We start from the raw sequence: 19,944 nt of genomic DNA on the forward strand, positions 1-19,944 counted from the left end.
ACCATCTCTGATAAATACTAGTGTATGAACACATCACTACGAACGACAGCGTCAACTGTCTCAACACGTTACATATGTGGAGCTCAGGACTGTCACCACACACACCTATCAGTATGGGAACTATTCAGTTATGAATTATATTTACAGCCAATCAGCCCAGATTCCACTTTGCATCTGAAACTGTTATCAAAACAATGATGTGTTTACTGCATCTATCGCTGCAGACGTTGTGCTTGTCTTTCAGTAATTCATTTTAATTATTCATTAAATACCTGATTCAATGTTGTTCCTAAAAGGATTGTAATAATTTTTATAAACAAACTCATTGGAAAAAGCAAAAAGCAACTCATTGAAAAAAGCATAGAATAAAAAACCGCCTATGATTGCATTTCCGTCTATTACTTCACGATGAAAGTTTATTTTCTCCAAATTCTGTCTTTAAATTTGTTTCAAGGAGAACACGTGAGCACACATAGCTGCCTGAGATCGTAGCTCTTTTGAAAGAAGTACATAACAACATTCTTAAATTCAATATTTACAATCAACAACGAGATAAAATATTCATGTGCAAAAGAGGTGCCAGAAAACCTTTTGTCAAAAGTTGTCGTTGCAAATTGCTTCTTTTCAAGTGAAATATCTTTATTTTGTGGGAGTTGAATGGAACGTGTCGGCGAAACCATTAGACAACTCCCATCGTTTTTGAACGGCAGAAGGACGCTCTTTGACGTGTCAAACCATTTGATGAAACCATTGCTAAAACAGATTGATACATTCAGAAAACGTCTTTGGTTAAATCTGGAAACATTTTAAGCTTAATACGCGTGTGCAAATACAGCTCCATTCTGTGACTTCGAAATACGTGTAAATGCTTGGCGGACGCATGCCGCTCCTCCCAATCTTAAACACCCTGTCAATAACAACTATCCACGCCAATCAATTGAAGTCTGAGCATGACAGAAAGTTAAAACATGTGGTAGTGGTCTGGTGTTTACTGCCGATGGGGTGTTGGCTGTGCCTTGTCCTCAAGTAAATACAAAAATACTCGAATTGTACACTCAAAATGAAAATGCCTTTGTCCTTTTAAGTTACATTGTCACTTAAAGACTAACTCGTAATGTCAATACACTTCCTAGTGGTGTTCATTTCAGTGCAGTGTTGTTTTCAAAAGCACATACACGCGGAAGTGATTCAAATGGGTGACTTTGAAATGCACAAACGTGCACTTTCATAACCACACGTCGGGGAAGCAAAAAGCGAAAAGTGTCGTTTTAAAAACAATTTAATTACAAAAAGCCTTGACATTCTGAAGATGAAAATAGAAATTTATTGTCTGTTTGAAATATCTATTCACCTTCTGTGAATGGTCTCTGTGTTTTGTTTGAATTATTTTGTTTACCAATGGTTGTGTCCGTTTATTCCCAGATTTTATGTTTTTTACTCCTGCTTGTAGCTGCTAAATACCTTTACTGCTGTGAAGGAAACAGCCCTTATCGCTGACGTTTTCTGTAGAATCAGTGTATTCTTGTCACATTTGGATAGCATTACAATTAGAAAGTTACTGCTTACAACACCTGTTTGGGGCAGTGTGACATCATGGAAACATCTGTATCCTGTGTGCAGTTGTGATTGTCTGGAGTGTAAATAGACACTCATACTCATTTAATGCATGTCTACTGCAGTATGAAATATTATCGGTGAAATCTCCTGGTATATTTGTTGTCTAGTTGTACTTAAAATATGTTATATGATTCTATATATTGTTATCTCTTTATTCATACATGTGAGAATCGATGACAGATTTGTAGCAATTTGGAACTCGATCGTTGCATGCAGCCACTTTCTGAATGTCACTCATCACGACAATCCCTTAGTCTGCCAGGGTGATCTCTGTGCATATCAGGACGGTACCTGACAGAAATACATGTCTTTTGTTTCTTGATATGAAAATATTTACCTTCTGTATTTCAGTTATGGGAAAACATATAAAATATAAAACATAAATATCACAAAAATATATAAAAACACACAAAGAGATTCCGCTAGTTGACAAGACAACATTGGTGGTTCTTGAGGTTAGACTCGGTATCTCGGCTGACATTGTGTCATATCGTACAACAACCACTCACCACCCACCACTTACCATCCACCAGTCACTAGCCACCAATCGCCATCCACCACTCACTAGCCACCAATCACCAGTCACCAATCACCAGCCACCACTCACTAGCCACCAATCACCAGTCACCACTCTCTAGCCACAACTACCATCCGCCAATCACCATTCACCATCCACTTATCACTGTCTACCAATCACTACCCGCCAGTCACCATCAATCAATAACTATCCACCAACCACTAATCACTATCTACTAATGATCATGAAATCACCAACCACTAACCACCCCTAGCCATCCACCAATCACCGTCCACCAATCAAGAGGCACCAGTCACTAACCACCACTCACCATCCACCAATCACCACCCACCAATCACTAGCCACCAATCACCATACACCAATCACCAACCACCAATCACCAGCCACCAATCACGAGACACCAGTCACTAACCACCACACATCATCCACCAGTCACTAACCACCAATCACCAGCCACCAATCACGAGGCACCAGTCACTAACCACCACACACTACTAACTCCCAGCTTCCATCCACCACTTACCATCCCTCACCAAGCATCACTCACCACACACTATGAATAACTACTTATTCCTCACCAAACATCACCGACCACACTCTACCAACCACCACCTACAAACCTCTACTTATCACTCACCAGCCACCAGTCACCAACCGCCAACTCATCACTCACTAAACATCACGAACCATTACTCATCAACGACCATCAACCATCAGCATCAACCACTGTCCACTAACCATTACTCATAAACGACCACACACTAACCATCAATCATAAGCACACAGTACCAACCATTGTTCACTAACCATTAAGTACCAACCAATACTTACCAACAATCATTCACCACACACGACCACGCACCACCAAGCACTACTTACCAACCACTTCTCGCCGTCCACAACTCACCAACTATTATACACTACCAGTCACCACTAACCCACGTGTATTCACCAACCACTACTCAAACACAAACACACAAAACACACACAAACACAAACACAAACACAAACACAAACACACACCACCACCAGCACTCCACACACACACACACACCACCACCACCACTCCACACACACGTACACACACTCACACCAACAACAGCCATTCATCATGGGACGTGAAGGTGAAGACACACATCACTGCATGACATAACATGGAACATATGCATCCCGGCATTAGGCCTGTGTTAAACGTTTGACATTATAGCCCATTTGTAAAAAAAAATAAGAAAACATTGACATAATCAGTAATTGCATCACGCACACTTTAAAGGAGGCAATTCTGCAGTATGAGTATTGTTTTACGCCGCCTTTAGCAATATTCTAGCAATATCACAGCGTCGGACACAAGAAGTAGGCTTCACATGTTGTTTCGTACCCATGCGAGGAATCGAACCAGCGTCTTCATCATGATGAGAGGACGCTTCAGCCATGAGGCTACCCCTCAGCACTGTGACCACAGCTGGTGCCCAGCCCCCGAAGCCGACAACACCAGGGACGATAACACATCTACATCTACAGGGAGGAGCGAGTTCAAACAATGCCCCGGGCACGTCAGTCATGAGCGTCGACCAAAGGGGATGAAAGCATCCTGTGGGATGAAACGTTGTCTCATGTCGTCGTCGAGATTAATGTCCTTTCACAACGACGGAGATGCTCATTCCCCCCCCACCCCGCAAACCCCCCGGGTTGATTGTGCTGGCAACTGAAACATCCAGCAGAGTAGCAACTGCCATCTATTTGGGGGAAAATGCGGTGGATAGAACACCGACATTGTGCTCTCAGGACGAAAACTTCTAGCACCCAGTAAGCCACAGAGACGATTGGTTACGGTCCTGGGGATCCTTTCATGAAGCAACAAAAGTCAACTCCCATTCTTTAACACTGCACTAAGATTACCTTAGTGACTTACGATCACCTTAGTGCCTTTTGATAGGAGGCTCAGATTGACGGAGTAGAATCAACCGTGCTACATACAACTGGAAACACAGAGTCAGCAAAAAATGATTTAAAAATAAGTGTTTTTCTCACGCTGGTATAAGCCTCTGCAGTAAACCAGTTGTCAGTCGGAAGTGGTTACTGAGATCCGAATCCTCTTCCTCAAATCCATGGCGACAGATGAAATTATTGATTGTACTTGTTTATTGTTTTAATTTTAGCAGATGACACCATATTTCGTGACATGCAGCTTAGAAAGGTTCTAAAACATCTGTTATCTTTAAACGTGGGAGGGAAGGGACAGAGAAATATGATAGACATATAATATGGATATAAGATGAATGTAGGTGGTTTTATAGCTTCTTTATGCGTTGTGCAAATTCAAACACAGCAAGTAAGTCATCATCAGTAGAGCAGAGAACGCAGATCATATGTGTTAGTCAACACAAAGGGAGAGGAAGGAACTCATCAGTAACATGTCAATAAAAACCTGCTTGGTGAAATGGTACAGTCGATATCACTGCAGTCCACCTGACACTGGGAGTTGAAGACATTGAGAATACTGATAACATTATTAAATAAACGCAAGGGAAAATTATCTTCACCCCATATTTGTCATAATAGTTACCATTACATATAATAACGGAATCTATCCTTGCCTGTACTTAACATACTACCTGAGTAAACCGACCCTAAGGAATAATCCAGAGTCATATCTGGACACAAAATCAACGATTAATGTTGCTCATTTTATTGTGTCGATAACTAAGATCATTTTCATGATTCATACCATCTTCAAGAAAGTAACCTCACATAAGTAACAAAGACCGAGCACAATAATATCCCGTGCAACCTCCAACAACTGCAATGATACCCTGGAGATCCTGCTAAATAACAGTATCAGACGTTAAATTTAAGGCTGGTGTATTGCAAAGTTCCAATGCATCAAGATTGTGTACTAGTCGGACTTGTCTCTGGCTTGTTCTGCGACCCATTATGTCCCAGCAGTCTCTATGGGATTGAGATCTGGACTTTTGGTGGGATAACGTAGAGACACTCCCGTCTCTTGACGTAAGACATCACTAACGGTACGAGAACGGCATGGCCTCCATGAAGACTGTCCTTGTGTGAATGATCACCGACAGGTGGTACGACCCCCTGTCCAAGATTTCCGAGATGAACCGTTGTCCATTTAGATCCTGTCTGATCGCCACAAGGTCAGTTTGCAGCGATCGGAGATCAGTGCTTACTCTACTATATTCAGTTGTGAATATGCAGTTTTCAGCGGCGCCAAACTGTAACTCAATCATCTGTCATGAAACGTAGAAACGATTGTCCAAATTATGGAGTTGTAAGAACAGCGATATACTGAAATCTAATATTTGCTAAACGACACGTGCACATTTCTTAAGTTATGTTCTCATCAATTAGGTTCTGGGGAGGTATGGGGTCAGCAATTTTGTTCACAAGAACATTAAATAGTTATGCTTAAAACGTATAGGAAGGAGTGGGGTCATCGACTTTGTACATGACACGTAGGGGGCACTTAATTTGTACATAAAATTTAGTTCGTGCCATTCACATTGTACATGCTTCTCCAAAAAAATCATCATGATCCCCCACAAGTTACCCATTTCGACTATATGTTATGTCGAACTGATTATTTACAATGCTAAGAAATCTGATCATGACATGTTTAGATTAGTAAATCTTTATCACATAGTATATTTAAATCTTAACATGTATGTAGTTAAACAATACCTGGATGCGTCATTTGAAACACAGGTTTCGCACATCATGCCATTGTCTTCTACTTTAAGTGGACCACTGACTATCGTTTTATGAGAGGAAATATGCTTGTCGTGATGAAAACGATCCTTGTGATGAATTTCTGGCTTTGATGTTCTTTCAAAACCCAAGTTGAAATTCTACATTTATTTTCTAAGTAACGTGTGTAAAAACTGTGTCTAAGGTGCACTGAAAAAATAATAAAACATACGTGATCTACGTCAATAGTATACACATTGCATTGTTATGAATTTTGTGCCCAGGTTCCGTGTAAATATATTTACATATGATTTTCATATTCCACTGTAGAGTACAGTGGGTGGAGTCCATTTCTGGTGCCCCACCCCCCGCCGTGATATTGCTGGAATTTGGCTAAAATCTAAACTCATTCGCTGAAAAAAAGCAGATAACATTACGTCACGGCAGATCCCTTTGTCAAGTCAGTGACTCGTGCCCTGTTGACCCTCGGACAGCCGCTGTTACCTCGTCCGGAACAATAGACCACGTTGTGCTGTGACACGACCCATCTAATTAGGACGGCAGATACAGTCCACATACTGACCCCAGGTCACGGGGATTACAGGCAGTTCTCGACAGTTTGTGTCAGAATGAACGTAATGACGACACAGAAACGTACCATCTTGAGACCTGAAGGAGTGAGTGAGTGAGTTTGGTCTTTCGACGCATTCAGCAATATTCCAACTATGTGGTGGCGGACCAGACAATCTAGTGATTAAATCCTGACATTTTAATGAACTAGGGAAAACTGTCCTATGCTTTGGTCCAGTTAGCAAATTTGTTTTCAATTTTGTTGAGGGACCGACCGTTTACACAATATAGTTTTGTATCTTAAACCCAAGGAATCATTTGCTTCATTAATTCTTTTTTATAGGAAATATTTTAACCAAATCTATTAAATCTACACGCTGTTTCCATTCAGTTCCCCCACCACAAAACCCTCAGCATATACGTGGAATATCCAGTATATGATCTCTTGTAATGATTCAGCATGTATATCGATTGTGATTCAACATTCGAATTGTTGACGTCATATGTTAACGTAAATAATCAACAATGCTAATTGTGTCTGTTGACGGAAACAATGCATATCTGCCAGAAATAGATTGAAAAATAATCATTTTATTTTCTGGGGGAAGTATATCGTGCATTCATCTAAAATTGGCTTCCTTCTAAAATAAACATGTCCCAGGATATTACTATCAAGAATATTACGCATGTCCCAGGATAAATAGAACTATCAAGAATATCACGGATGTTAATTTGGGTATGTCCATCCCGCTATGACGTCACTAGCCAGGTGAACTGTGGCATGGGATGAGTAACTGCCATAGTGTCGGGGACTGATCCACGCTCCTGTTTCCGAGTGATGAGTGAGTGAGTGAGTTTAGTTTTACGACGCACTCAGCAATATTCCAGCTATATGGCGGCGGTCTGTATATAATCGAGTCTGGACTAGACAATCCAGTGATCAACTACATGAGCATCGATCTGTGCAACTGGGAACCGATGACAAGTGTCAGCCAAGTCGGCGAGCCTGACCACCCGATCCCGTTAGTCGTCCCTTACGACAAGCATGGTCGCCTTTTATGGCAAGCATGGGTTGCTGAAGGCCTATTCTAACCAGGGACCTTCACAGGTCTGATCCATTACTAGCACACTCACCACTACAGCCCGTACAACACGCACGTTCGACACCCATCCAGTAGACATTAGATGAAAATATAGACAACAGAAAACTCTATTAAAGGTATAAAAAGCCTAACCTGGATAAGCACAACATAATTACATATTTTAATGGACGTTTTTAGTCTAGCACTTTACTTTATATACATTGCTGAGATATTACACCTTAAAATGTTAGAAACCACTTTACAACCAAACATAACTAAACTGGTGACTTCTCCGGCCCAACTTCACATTTTCAACACTGAGAACCCAATGCCAGTCACAAGAAACGATCACGTTGAAGCAGGTGATCCCATCAACCAATCAAAATCCTTCGTGTTATAACACAGATTCCCATAAACATGGAATGCACGTGAGATGCGTATTCATGAACCTGGCCGACCCAGAACAAGCACAAATACTGTTGTCATCATAACTGAATAATATCAAGAAATGGTATTCTATGATTTTTATTGACAGTTTAAATAAAACAAAATATACAATACAACGTAAAATGTCACTGCTACATATTTGTCAATTATTGTCTAATCGTACACTCTGATGCTGTTTCACTTCGCGCAGGATTCCCTTTTCAAGTCAACAGTTGTTTATTCTATGTTGAAAGGTGAATACCGGTAAGACAACATGACGTCATGTGAGAATGTACAGTAACTATATTAGTATCTGTTATTTATAAGCCTCTCAAGCACGTCGTGATAAGTATCGTTCTGTTATAGCCATGTCTGTTTCAGCTTCACCTCTACTCACACGGGCTTCTGTAAGTATTTCTCCAAGCATTGTACTGTGAGCCAACCAAGCCCTGGTCATGTACTGGCATGTATACTCTTAAAAAAGTAGGGGATCCTGAACTTTAATTTGTATACTAAGTGTAAACGTCAAGAAACGTTTCAAGGACAGACATCTTTTGAACGCACCGCCATTTCCCTCTATTACCACCCCTAAACACAACGCATGATATGCAAGTACACAAAGCACTAGCCCCACAGACGTGCATGGGGCCCCATTCTTGATTCTGATGGTTTTTTTCATTAAGGTCGATAAATCACTTAGAATATTAATTTTGACACTCACCTTGCATCACACATTTGTTAGTGTTTGTGTGTAGTCGTTTGTTTTCAAGTGAAAATAGTACAGATGCAAATTACATGCCATACCCCAGTCATCTTTCAAAAGCGACTACATTCCAAATAGCTATGTTTGTAATGTAGTACAAATGGAGATGCACTCTCAAAACATTCAAATATTATCACATCAACATTGATTGACTCCGATAAGTCTTTTAAATATTTTAAATCGTAAATAAAAAGACTATATTTCCTTTAAAAATGTACAAGGCCGTGTCAGTTTCATTTTCACTGGAAACATGACATTTCCAGGTAATATTTAATGCGCTGTTTTTCGAGAATAGTTCGATGGATTTCTAACCGTCTCAGTGTAAATATATGTTAAAGCAAACCTATGTTTTTATACCTTTCTCTGACAAGTACCAGAGCAAAGCTTCCGAGATCTGACTAAACCTTTGACAGAGTAATATGAACACATATGTTCCTGTGGTAGTTCCGACATGAAGCCTTATTTTAAATGCTAGTATATTCCAATAAATTTGAATCTGAAAGATAAAGTACAGTATTTATTATTCATATAGTTATTGCTTGTGGAAAACGTTTCTTTAAATATAAACAAGATCGGCATGCCTTTCATCGAGCTTTAAGAATGACATTTGCACTATAAAAATTTACATTATTTAGAAGCTATACATATTTCCTTCTTGCAGAATGAACCAGACTGTCGGCGTGATTGAGTGCACGTGACCCGGATTCAATACATAAAACTCAACTGACGCGAAAAATGGCATCTTGTTCCTGCTTCCAGCAGAATTTCAACTTCATATGAAAATGTTGTATTTCTACAATAAATTGACATGTCCTCGCCCGAGTAAGGGAATTCCTCCTGTTCCGTCCATGTCGCTATTGGATTTTCGCGCCTCAGTGAATTGCTGGAAAAGCCGACATACTTCACGAACCCACAAGCGGCATGAAACACGGAAGTGCTGTTTACATATCCAATATGCAACCGCAGGAAGTGGGGCCAGACATGCCTTTGATTCTGAATTACTGAGATATGGGATTAATTTGTTATGTTTAGGAAAAAGTGAAATGCGTTTGAGCAAATGCTGACGGGAATATCAAAGGAGGATATTATCTGAGGGAAAATGGACTCAAGCTCAACGAGAGGTCGCTGAAAGGAAACTGAAAATAAAACGGAACATTGATAATGAATCTACTGCACAGAACACGAATGAAGAAATGGGTATATGTTGATTGCATGCATAGTCTTTATAAGGCACAATTGTATTTGGATACGAAACTGCTGACGTTTAACTTGGCATGGAAAAGTAGAACTTATTTTTTTAAGACAGTTTACCTTAAAAGGCATTGTGTATGGCCCTATACGTAAAATATGACCACCCGATGTCATTTAGAAAGTAGGAAAATGTAACATACTATATCTATATTAATGGGATGTTTGTGGGTGAAGACAAGAATGGGGTGCTGATGAATTATACTAATGGGATATTTTAGGGTGAAAACGAGCATGGGGCGCTGATGAAGTATACTAACGGGGTTTATGTCGGTGAAGACAAGAATGGGGTGCTGATGAATTATACTAATGGGATGTGTGTGCCTTCATCAGCACCCCATGCTTTTCTTCACTCAATTAAACCCCATCAGTATAGTTCTTCTGCACCCCATGCTTGTTTTCATCCACAAAATCTCGTTAGCATAGTCCATCAGCAACTCCATCAGCTTGCCGTAAGACCCGAGTCACGAGATCTGGAGTAACAGCATGTTCTCGGCAAGTGAGGGTTTTGTTACTAGCTTGTAAGCTACGAATGGATCTGTTTATTGATTTCAATGGTTACAGATTTACAGGCAACCAGAGAACCATGACCTCACCCAAATGACCATGGTTCTCTGTTTGCCTGTAACGTGTCCATGCGCATGGGCTCCACTAACGTGCGTCCGGCTTTGCGGTGGGTTTTGAGGCAATCCCAAAGCTAACAATTTCACGTTGTCACAACGTTATGCTTTCGTTGTTACAACGTTATTCTGTTCATTCCCATTTACGTTGTCACAAAGGTGTGGCCTGATGCTGTGATACGCCATTTTCACGTCACCACAAGGATAAGGCTATTTGATACTAACGTATTTTACAATCTATTTGACGCTGACAGCTGATTGGTTTTCCCAGCAGTATTATGTATAAAAGAAACAAACTGACTTCAATGTTTAGTCGTCAGTTTGCATGACTCTTTGTTTTGGTAGTGTGGTTTCTGAAACTGTAGCTGAACATTGAAAAAGCAATAACAAAGTGACACTTTTACCCCCAAAAAACTCTATCGTGACACCAAGCTATAAGAACCGTTTGTACAACGTTGTGAGGAGCTCAAACCATACCGTTTCCTCAACGTAAATTGCAACGTTGGTATTGCATTTTGACATAATATCGTTACAAAATGACGTAATACTAGCGTTGTGGCAACGTTGTGTCTTGACGGTACCAATGTACAACGTGAATCCATTGTGTTTTAGGTGGGATGCGCAATGTCTGACTGGCGTAATAACACAAGCTGCTATTCACGTGCAAAAATCTTGATCACCACATCTTAACCAAAGTAGCAAATCCGTGCAGCATCCGTGCAGTGGGCTTGTTTCCCACATTAAACTGTCAAACCGTGAACTATATGACACACTGCTGACACCGCCGTTATCATTCACTGTATCACCAAACAGGATTTTAAATAACCGAATTTCCCCACAAGTACAAATATGCAGCCTCTTCCTTGGAACACATCTCTTTCAGCTGACATCTCACAGCAGGAAGTTACTGACTCCTGTTTCCGCAACCGGCATGTTTTCCCAACATGATAACATCTGAATTAGGCTCATTAAAACTAAAATTGGGATCCCACTAAGCAACAAATTCTAATGGTAGTAACAGAGTGGTACTGATCCTGAAACGAAACTGAAACGATAACACAATTATCCTCAGAAGCCCATTTATCAATGTATGTTACGATTTGAATGAATCTGTATACCTGTAGCTCATTAGGGGAACTCGATGACTCATTGCCTGCGTGATGGGTCTTCCCGTATTTGGCGAATGTGCACATTGTACATATGCATGTATAAATGTACAAATTGCCTTGAGTACATGTACAGACAAGGATGTATGTTCAACATTGACGAAGTAGTGAAGACAGACATCAACATCAACAGGTTTCATAACTCCTGACTCCATCTCTCGTCACTTGAAGATCTTGGTTCAAACTGCTAAATGCTGCAAGCCACACTGGCACATACTGACACATATGTGTCAGCTACCAGATTTACACCAGCTCCGCATCACCATCATCGGTCCCTCGGGATTTGCTTTGATACGTAAAATATGTTTAACGTATTCTTTGATTTGCTACATTTTCCAACAAAACCAAGTGTTGAGTTTAATTTAGTGCATTTGGGTCTTGATTAAATTGGAGACAAGCGATAGCGATGTATATCTTAAGTCATTACGTGAAACTAAAACATGCAAGATGTAACCAGGTTTTCTGTGAAAAATCTTTCAATTTAAAAAAAAAACCTACCTTTAATGTTAACTACCTATGTTAATATTCATTTTATAACACTGAATGTAACATTACCATTACACGTTTGGACTTAAATAATAGAATAAAGATCCAAAGAATGTGCAGGTTTTCTCTTAAACAGGACCCGAGCTTTATGGTTTAGAAGAGGTGCAAGTCATGTGAGCCCTGTAATAAAATGTGTATTTTTATAATAACAGACAAGTTCGTCTTATATTTGGAAAACCCCAGTTCTCTTTATCATTCACGAGTCACTAGTTTGCTTCATTTCGGAAATGAATTCCAACGTGACCGTGAAATCCCGCCATGATGTGAGTGGAAGTCTGTTGACTTGGTCTTAAAGAGCACTTACTCACCCACCTCTTGTTCGGGAAAATGCAATGTGTACACGATGAAAGACCATTGTTAGGGAGACTATTTCAGAGTGTACCTAGAAGACAAAGATGTCACTGGTGTGCGACCCCAACAGAACATTTTCTTCCCTCTGTTAGCATTACATATCATTCTCTTAAAACAGCACTGTATGAAATGTACACATGGCTGATATATCTGAAATCTACACGCGCTAATATCATGCATATGTATGGCACGTGCAAGTGATCTGAAGACACAAAGGCCTCACTAACATTTGCAAGGAACATATTACCCTTCCCGTCCATTCCGGATTTTACCGGTCCTGGCACGATTTACGCTGAGCAGAATGTGACATCATTTTTCCCACATCCGGATGACGTCGTTTGTCACGTCAAGTGTATAACACCGCAGGCCTTGCCGTTTGGCGTTTAGAAGGAAAAGTAAGACTAATCCATGAAGCACCGATGCATGGCACACACATGATCCTCACGTGATCCATAGCTGAGGTATAAATAACAAGCACTACACGTGTTATGGTGATACATATGCGGATGTGAGGCAGCTTAGAGGTTAAATGTACGCTCAATGCAAGTGCCTATGTTTACCACACGTGTCCACCATAAGAACTCATCTCACTTTGAGAATATCGCTCCATGAGGCACATATATATATATATATATATATATATATATATATATATATATATATATATATATATATATATATATACACACGCATATAGGGAAGGGATGTAAATGTGTGTAAGGTGTTATGCGAACCTTCAAATATAGGCCTCCAGTTAAATTGTGAATGAAACATACCATGGTTAAAGTCATAGAACTACGTTAAATCTGTTGAATGCAGAAGACGAATCTGCATAATCTCACCCACATGCTGATTATTCATATGGCATGCCCCCTAGGATCTCTTAACCAATCACCAGACAGGGACGCAACAAGTACCGTCTATTAACGTCATTTGGCATGACGCACACAAGGCACTGTGCGTCTGTCTACTGGACCATGTAGTCGGTTTCATGCCAATGTAGATAGCAGGCTCAGAACCTTCAAATCCATTTCCTCCTTCTGTTGTTTTGTACTATGTACCCTCCATAATCAGCGCTTTAGAGTTCTCTGTATAACTTGACGTCAAGACTGGTGGATCTGCAATGTTCGTAAAATATTTCTTCATAAGCAAACTACGGGAATTACAGAGACGTGTTTTGGTTTAGCTAGAGGTTCAAGAATTATTTCAGTATACTTTCAAACTGAAAAACATGAACAGTTCAGAATTTGAAATTACATGAAAATCAAATACATATTTTCGTAGTCATAGTCAAACGGATGGAAAATGCAAGTCAGATTACAAAACTTCACGATATCTTTCTTGTTTGTCTATTAAAACTGTTTTGTGTTATGCTGTGGCTGAAAAAGATATGCTTCAGTCTCAATCAATATCGGCCGTCTTCCTAGACTGAATCTATTTATCTTCGTTTTACAAACAGCGTACGGTCACGAGTTTGATTAAATAAATAAATTGAAGTTTCATTTCTTATGTCTTTCCTTTCCCACCTGCTGACAAAAAGTCCACGATCATTTATTAACAAAACTAAGCAGTAACTGATAAAAACGAAACTCAATTATGGACATGGATTTGTATGGTGTTACGAAATGATTTTCAGTTAATGGACTTGGCTGCCGTCCTTGTTTGGCACGACACTGGTGTTAAGTCACCAGTAATTGACTGTGGCGTGACGTCCACAGTGATTTCGAATTGATGAACATGTAAACCCATCAACTGTTCACAAAGAAAAAAAATAAAAATAAAAGTTTAAAAGAAAATACATGTTATAATCAAAGGATCAAATGTACATATTTATATCCTAATTACGGAGTGATTTAACTCGTGATGTGTATACTTAATGTTGCTCTAAAAGCGTGTGCTTGTAATTTGTATAAAATGTCACATTCCGCGCCTCATGTACAAAACACAGTAGATTTTCACGTGCAGCCCGCAACGTGATAGAGTCTTGAAACCCTAACAACTGGAGTCGAGAAAAAGAAAAGGAAGCTTGGAGGTTGTATGAAAGGTAAACACGGTCATGGTTCTAAGGTCAAGGCCATTTGGCAGAGGCTCCATTTTTTAGCATTGTTGTTAAAGTGGTTTGCATATTTCCTTCGGTTTGTTGATGTTTTCATTCTATAATCGTAAACAAGGAAGATATAAGTAACTGCGACACCTGGCGGAAGCAACACAGAATAATCCAAAGGCGTAGTTCAAACTACTCCCTGTGGCTGTGGCCAGACACCATCCTATCAACACCAGATTCCGAGACAAAACAGATCGCAGTCATATGATATCTGACCATATGATTAGCAACTGGCCTGATCACATTATTTGGGCAACAATCCAACTTCCAAAATGTTATTGGTAATTAGAGGGACATAACCCTAAAATATAACGTTTCCTTGACAGATAACTGACGTAATATAATAGCCCATATCAGGGCTATTTGGTAAATACGTTTACTTGTTTGGTAAGTGGGTTTGACACCGATAGCCATGTTTCACCAATTATCAGCGCAGATTTAAATCATGTCTGGTATGTCTCATTTCTTACCAAAACGTAAGCTAGAATGGGGTTGATACATTCAATACAATTCCATGCATAAGTGTGAAGCGGTAATAATTTTAAGTTCCCTTTTGTGAAGTAGTGACTGCAACGTCCCGTAGGCTGCTAAAACATAGTCTTTAAAAAAGTGGTAATCAAGTTTTTAATAGTCGAAAAACACAACAATTACGTGCAGCGAGAGTCATCATTGCTAAACAGGAAGATGGATCACAATTATAAGTTATAAGCGAGTATGTCTCGACTCGTCAGCAAGATGAGCGTCACAATCCAGGACTATATTTTGAAGGGCAGGAGATTACCTGTCTCTTTTCATAGTGATAGTGAGACTCCATGGTCGCTACTTCCTTAATAGTTTCAGTATTAAAGTTATTCTTGTTTATGTCTATCATGAAGCTAAGTTTAGTTTCAAAATAGGGCATTTATAAGTGCCGCTTGCAATACAATATCATCGCACACTAATCTGCATAAATCCATGGTTTGTTTCAAACAAAGGCGCTTTAGACTTAAAAAACCACAGGGGTTTAACAGATATTTCACACTTTTACATATGAACTACATAAAGTCTAGGTATAAATGAGAAAGAAAACAGTTTTTTTTCGCGACAGCCCCCTTTAGCACGCGCCAACTAGTGATATTCGAGACGGGCACAGCTTACTGCCTGTACCAGATTTCTGTTGAATAGCACGGTATTCAAGAACATGTTCTAGTTCCAGTTAGCTTAACAGAACATATGTTACAGTCCTTACATGTGAACATGTTACAGTCACTTGGTAAAATCAGTCAAATTACAATTTAACTACTACTACAGTAACTACTACCACCAACACTACTACTACTACTACTACTACTGCTGCTGCTGCTGCTGCTGCTGCTGCTGCTGCTGCTGCTACTACTACTACTACTACTACTACTACTACAACCAGACCAACATTTAGGTCAAGTACCACCGATCAGTAATCAGTAACGACCACACACATATTGAAACCACTATTAAAGTAAAACAACATTCACTCCTTTATCTGTAGCGCCAGTTGTTGATAATTTACTAACATATGTCCGAATATGGTATGAGATTGTGGTGTAGGTACACATCTTGGCGGAAACCAATGTATTCAGTCGGTGATGTCCGGACGATAACACCTGATTTAGCTGTTTCAGATCACCCAATGTTCAATCATCCAGCCTCGTTGGAATCTTATCGACTCAACCTCGGCTGGTTGTATTTCCTAATATGGACTGCTGTCGCTTCGTCTTGGCCTGCTCCATTCCCTGTGGAGTTGCCTCCCTTAGGCGTGCCAGAAGCCAATGTTCGTATGCACGAATACAAAAGCCCTGGTGAGTTTCACCAAAGTGTTCGACGTGTTAATTAAGTCAGCCTCATTTCAGACTTTCCTGGAATGATATGATACTGGATACTGGACACTGTTCCAAGCTGCACTAGACCAAAAAGCGCTTCTCACGAATCATCCTCACGAATTGAGCCTGTAAGTAGGTTACGGTACGGGAGACCTTAGTACTTGCGCTGCCAAACACCGCTTTCTTTCTCGACTGGCTTTGATAGACTCTTCACAAGAACAGCAAATGTTCTGTTAAGCTAACTGGAACTAGAACATGTTTTTGAATACCGTGCTATTCAACAGAAATCTGGTACAGACAGTAAGCTGTGCCCGTCTCGAATATCACTATTAAGAAATACGTCTCCGGTCACCCAGTAGTGACCGGGTACCCGTTATGTATGACGAGACTGTAACATCTTACAACTACACATGTTACAATCCTTACATGTACACATGTTACAATCCTTACATGTACACATGTTACAGTCAATTGGTAAAATCAGTCAAATTACAATATAACTACTACTACTACTACTACTACTACTACTACTACTACTACTACTACTACTACTGACCAGAGACGTATTTCTTAATAAGTCACCTCGTGTGTTTTATGTACCTATTTGTGCTCTATACCGTGCCATCTCGTCATTTCGAATCACTGTGGATCTTTTGAAATCTAATCATAATCCAAGATACGTAGATAGTTAATACTGTTCCAGTCTTTGTCTTATAACTATATGATGGGTATGTTTTAGCGGAATAAAGAAACAAATCTGGTGTCAGATTCAAAGATGTCTTGATGACCCTTCACATGTAGAGCTTGTGTCACCCAAAACGTCCACAGTGAACACTCCATTAAAACCATGAAACAGAAGAACTCGTAGTAATCCTATCAGTCTCACAGACTATATTTAGATGATAACGTACATTTGGATATTGTGAATCACTCCAGTTACGTAATGGTCACAAGAGCTCACACAACAGGTCTCGGGTTGAACAGGTCACGTTCTTGTGACCCCGTACTATATATAGTAGTTTTACGTCGAGATAACGACTGTCACAATAATTGCCTTTTGCTACACCGAGGGCACGGTAGTTGGTATTAATGAACGTGTTGACATGTCACATGTTGCCTTAGGCACTGACGCTCCTGGAGACACGTGCTGCAGACAGCGCCTCGTCAGCTGATCGCAAGAAGGTCAATATCATCACACAATAAGTCGACCGATCATTATACATTTATTTTTACCTTAAACGGGGGTGTTTGTGAATGAATACGTTTCACTATTGTGCGATATGAGTCTGTTGTTGTGAAATGTCAGAGTGATGTCGAAATACTGTTGTGTATCACGACAGCTTTGTTACAATCAAGTAAGCTTGTGTCAAATGATAAGATTTTGTGACAGTCATTTGTAAGTTTAAATAAGAATCATGATTTGTTGAATGAATATCAGCCATGGAGACCATATCTTACAGGCTGTTAAACAACGTCATGAATGAGTTTAATTTTACTCCACTTTTACCACGGGTCGAGGGGTGGGGGTTGAGGGGGGGGGGGGGACAACAGAAATGCGGTTCCCACATTGTACCTGTGTTGGAAATCAACGAAAGGAACGAGTGCCTTAACAACTAGCCTAACCATAAGATTCCGTCAGTCGCCCCTCATGGCTTCCGGAAGACCAGTTCTAATCCGGATGTTCACGTATAGGTGGTCCAGGTGGTCCAGACGAAAACACAGTACTTATTTCTGCATTATTCCTGTATAACAAATCAGTTAAACGGGGACTTGGGATTTGTTCCACTAACGTATCGTAACGCTAACGTGATCTTAACTTCGATTGTTTTACGGTTACGACAGTGTGGAACGACGCCTCGTCTAAAGGGGGTCCCGCTTCCGGAATTTTTCATTTCGACATTTGTGATGGAGTCTATTTCAAATGCAAACACATGTACTATAGTCCGTTTCGCTCAAAAACGTATCATTGAATTGCAATATAACTCGAAAACGAATACATATACATATTTAGTGAAACGCTGATCATAATCAAATCATCATACCAAAGCTTTGCGCTTTTTGCAGAATTTTTGTGCTAATAATAAAAAGGCTGTTTAACAAACTAACGTTAAAATATTTGCACAGTTCACTGTTTTTACGAGGGAGGGGTGTAGAGAAAGGCACAGCCACGTGTTCGAGAAGCTGTGCTGTCTCCATGCGTTCTCGCACACCTGACTGTCCCTTTCTCTGCACTCCTCCCTCGTAGCAAACAGTGAACTGTGTCAATATTTTAATTATAGTTTGTTAAACAACGTTTTTGTTGTATGGAAAGATATTCTGCAAAAATCTCACAGAATTGGTATGATGTTCTGATTATGATCAGCGTTTCACTGAGTATGTTATGTTTGTTAGTTTTTATCTGTGCGCTTTTGGGCCAGACGGACTATATATGTTGCTGCTATTCTGTTCATGCGATCATTGAAGATAACAGAAATATTAAGTAAACATTATGATTGTGAAAACCTGGACGGGGTTTTACAATTACAAGTAGTAAACATGGAGGTTATGTGTGTAACCATCTCTGTAATCTATTGCTCTCTTGGAATTATTTTAGCCGCCCTTCAAGAAGCATCGCAATTCAAAACACTTGGAATTGAATCATTCAGACAAACCAAATCTACATTAAGGAAAATATTAAAATTATTAAATAATTCACATTGGAGTATATGTCCAGGAAGCAGTGTTGTTGTAGCGACCATTGTCAGATGCCTCATCTAGAGTGAGTGAGTAAGTTGAGTTTTACGCCACACTCAGTACTATTCAAGCTAGATTTATATGACAGTGATCTGTAAATAGTTGAGTCTGGACCGGACAATTCAGTGATCAACTACATGAGCTGTAGTACTACATCAATCTGCGCAACTGGGAACCGATGACATGTGTAAACCAATGTACCCCGTACCTTCACGGGTCTCATAATATCTAGAGTATGTTTGTGGCGGAAGTGTGTTCTAGTGTATGCCATATTTTGGACTTTCCAAGACGACACTCTGCAGGGTAGTACGTTGTCACGGTTGTTTTCTTGACACGTCGATGCCATTTTGCCATTACGGGGACGGGGAATTTGTGTTCTATTTGTTTGCCAGGCTCTGTCTGATATATTAACAATATTCTGATACACTAATTCTGTGCCTTCAACAATGTCACGTCAAACTGAGGCCAATTATTCACCTTACAGCAGGTGAAGTGTCTGCTGAGAACCTCGGGTCATGACCCTGTGATTGCATCGAGACCTTTTATGGATCTTAATTACAATGGCATGTGTTACAGTTAATTGTGTCTATTTCACCTACTCAGGTCTGATGTCTATCTGATGGCTGTCTGTGAGGAA

The sequence above is a fragment of the Haliotis asinina genome, chromosome 2 (genome assembly GCF_037392515.1).
Source record: "Haliotis asinina isolate JCU_RB_2024 chromosome 2, JCU_Hal_asi_v2, whole genome shotgun sequence".
NCBI lineage: Eukaryota > Metazoa > Mollusca > Gastropoda > Lepetellida > Haliotidae > Haliotis > Haliotis asinina.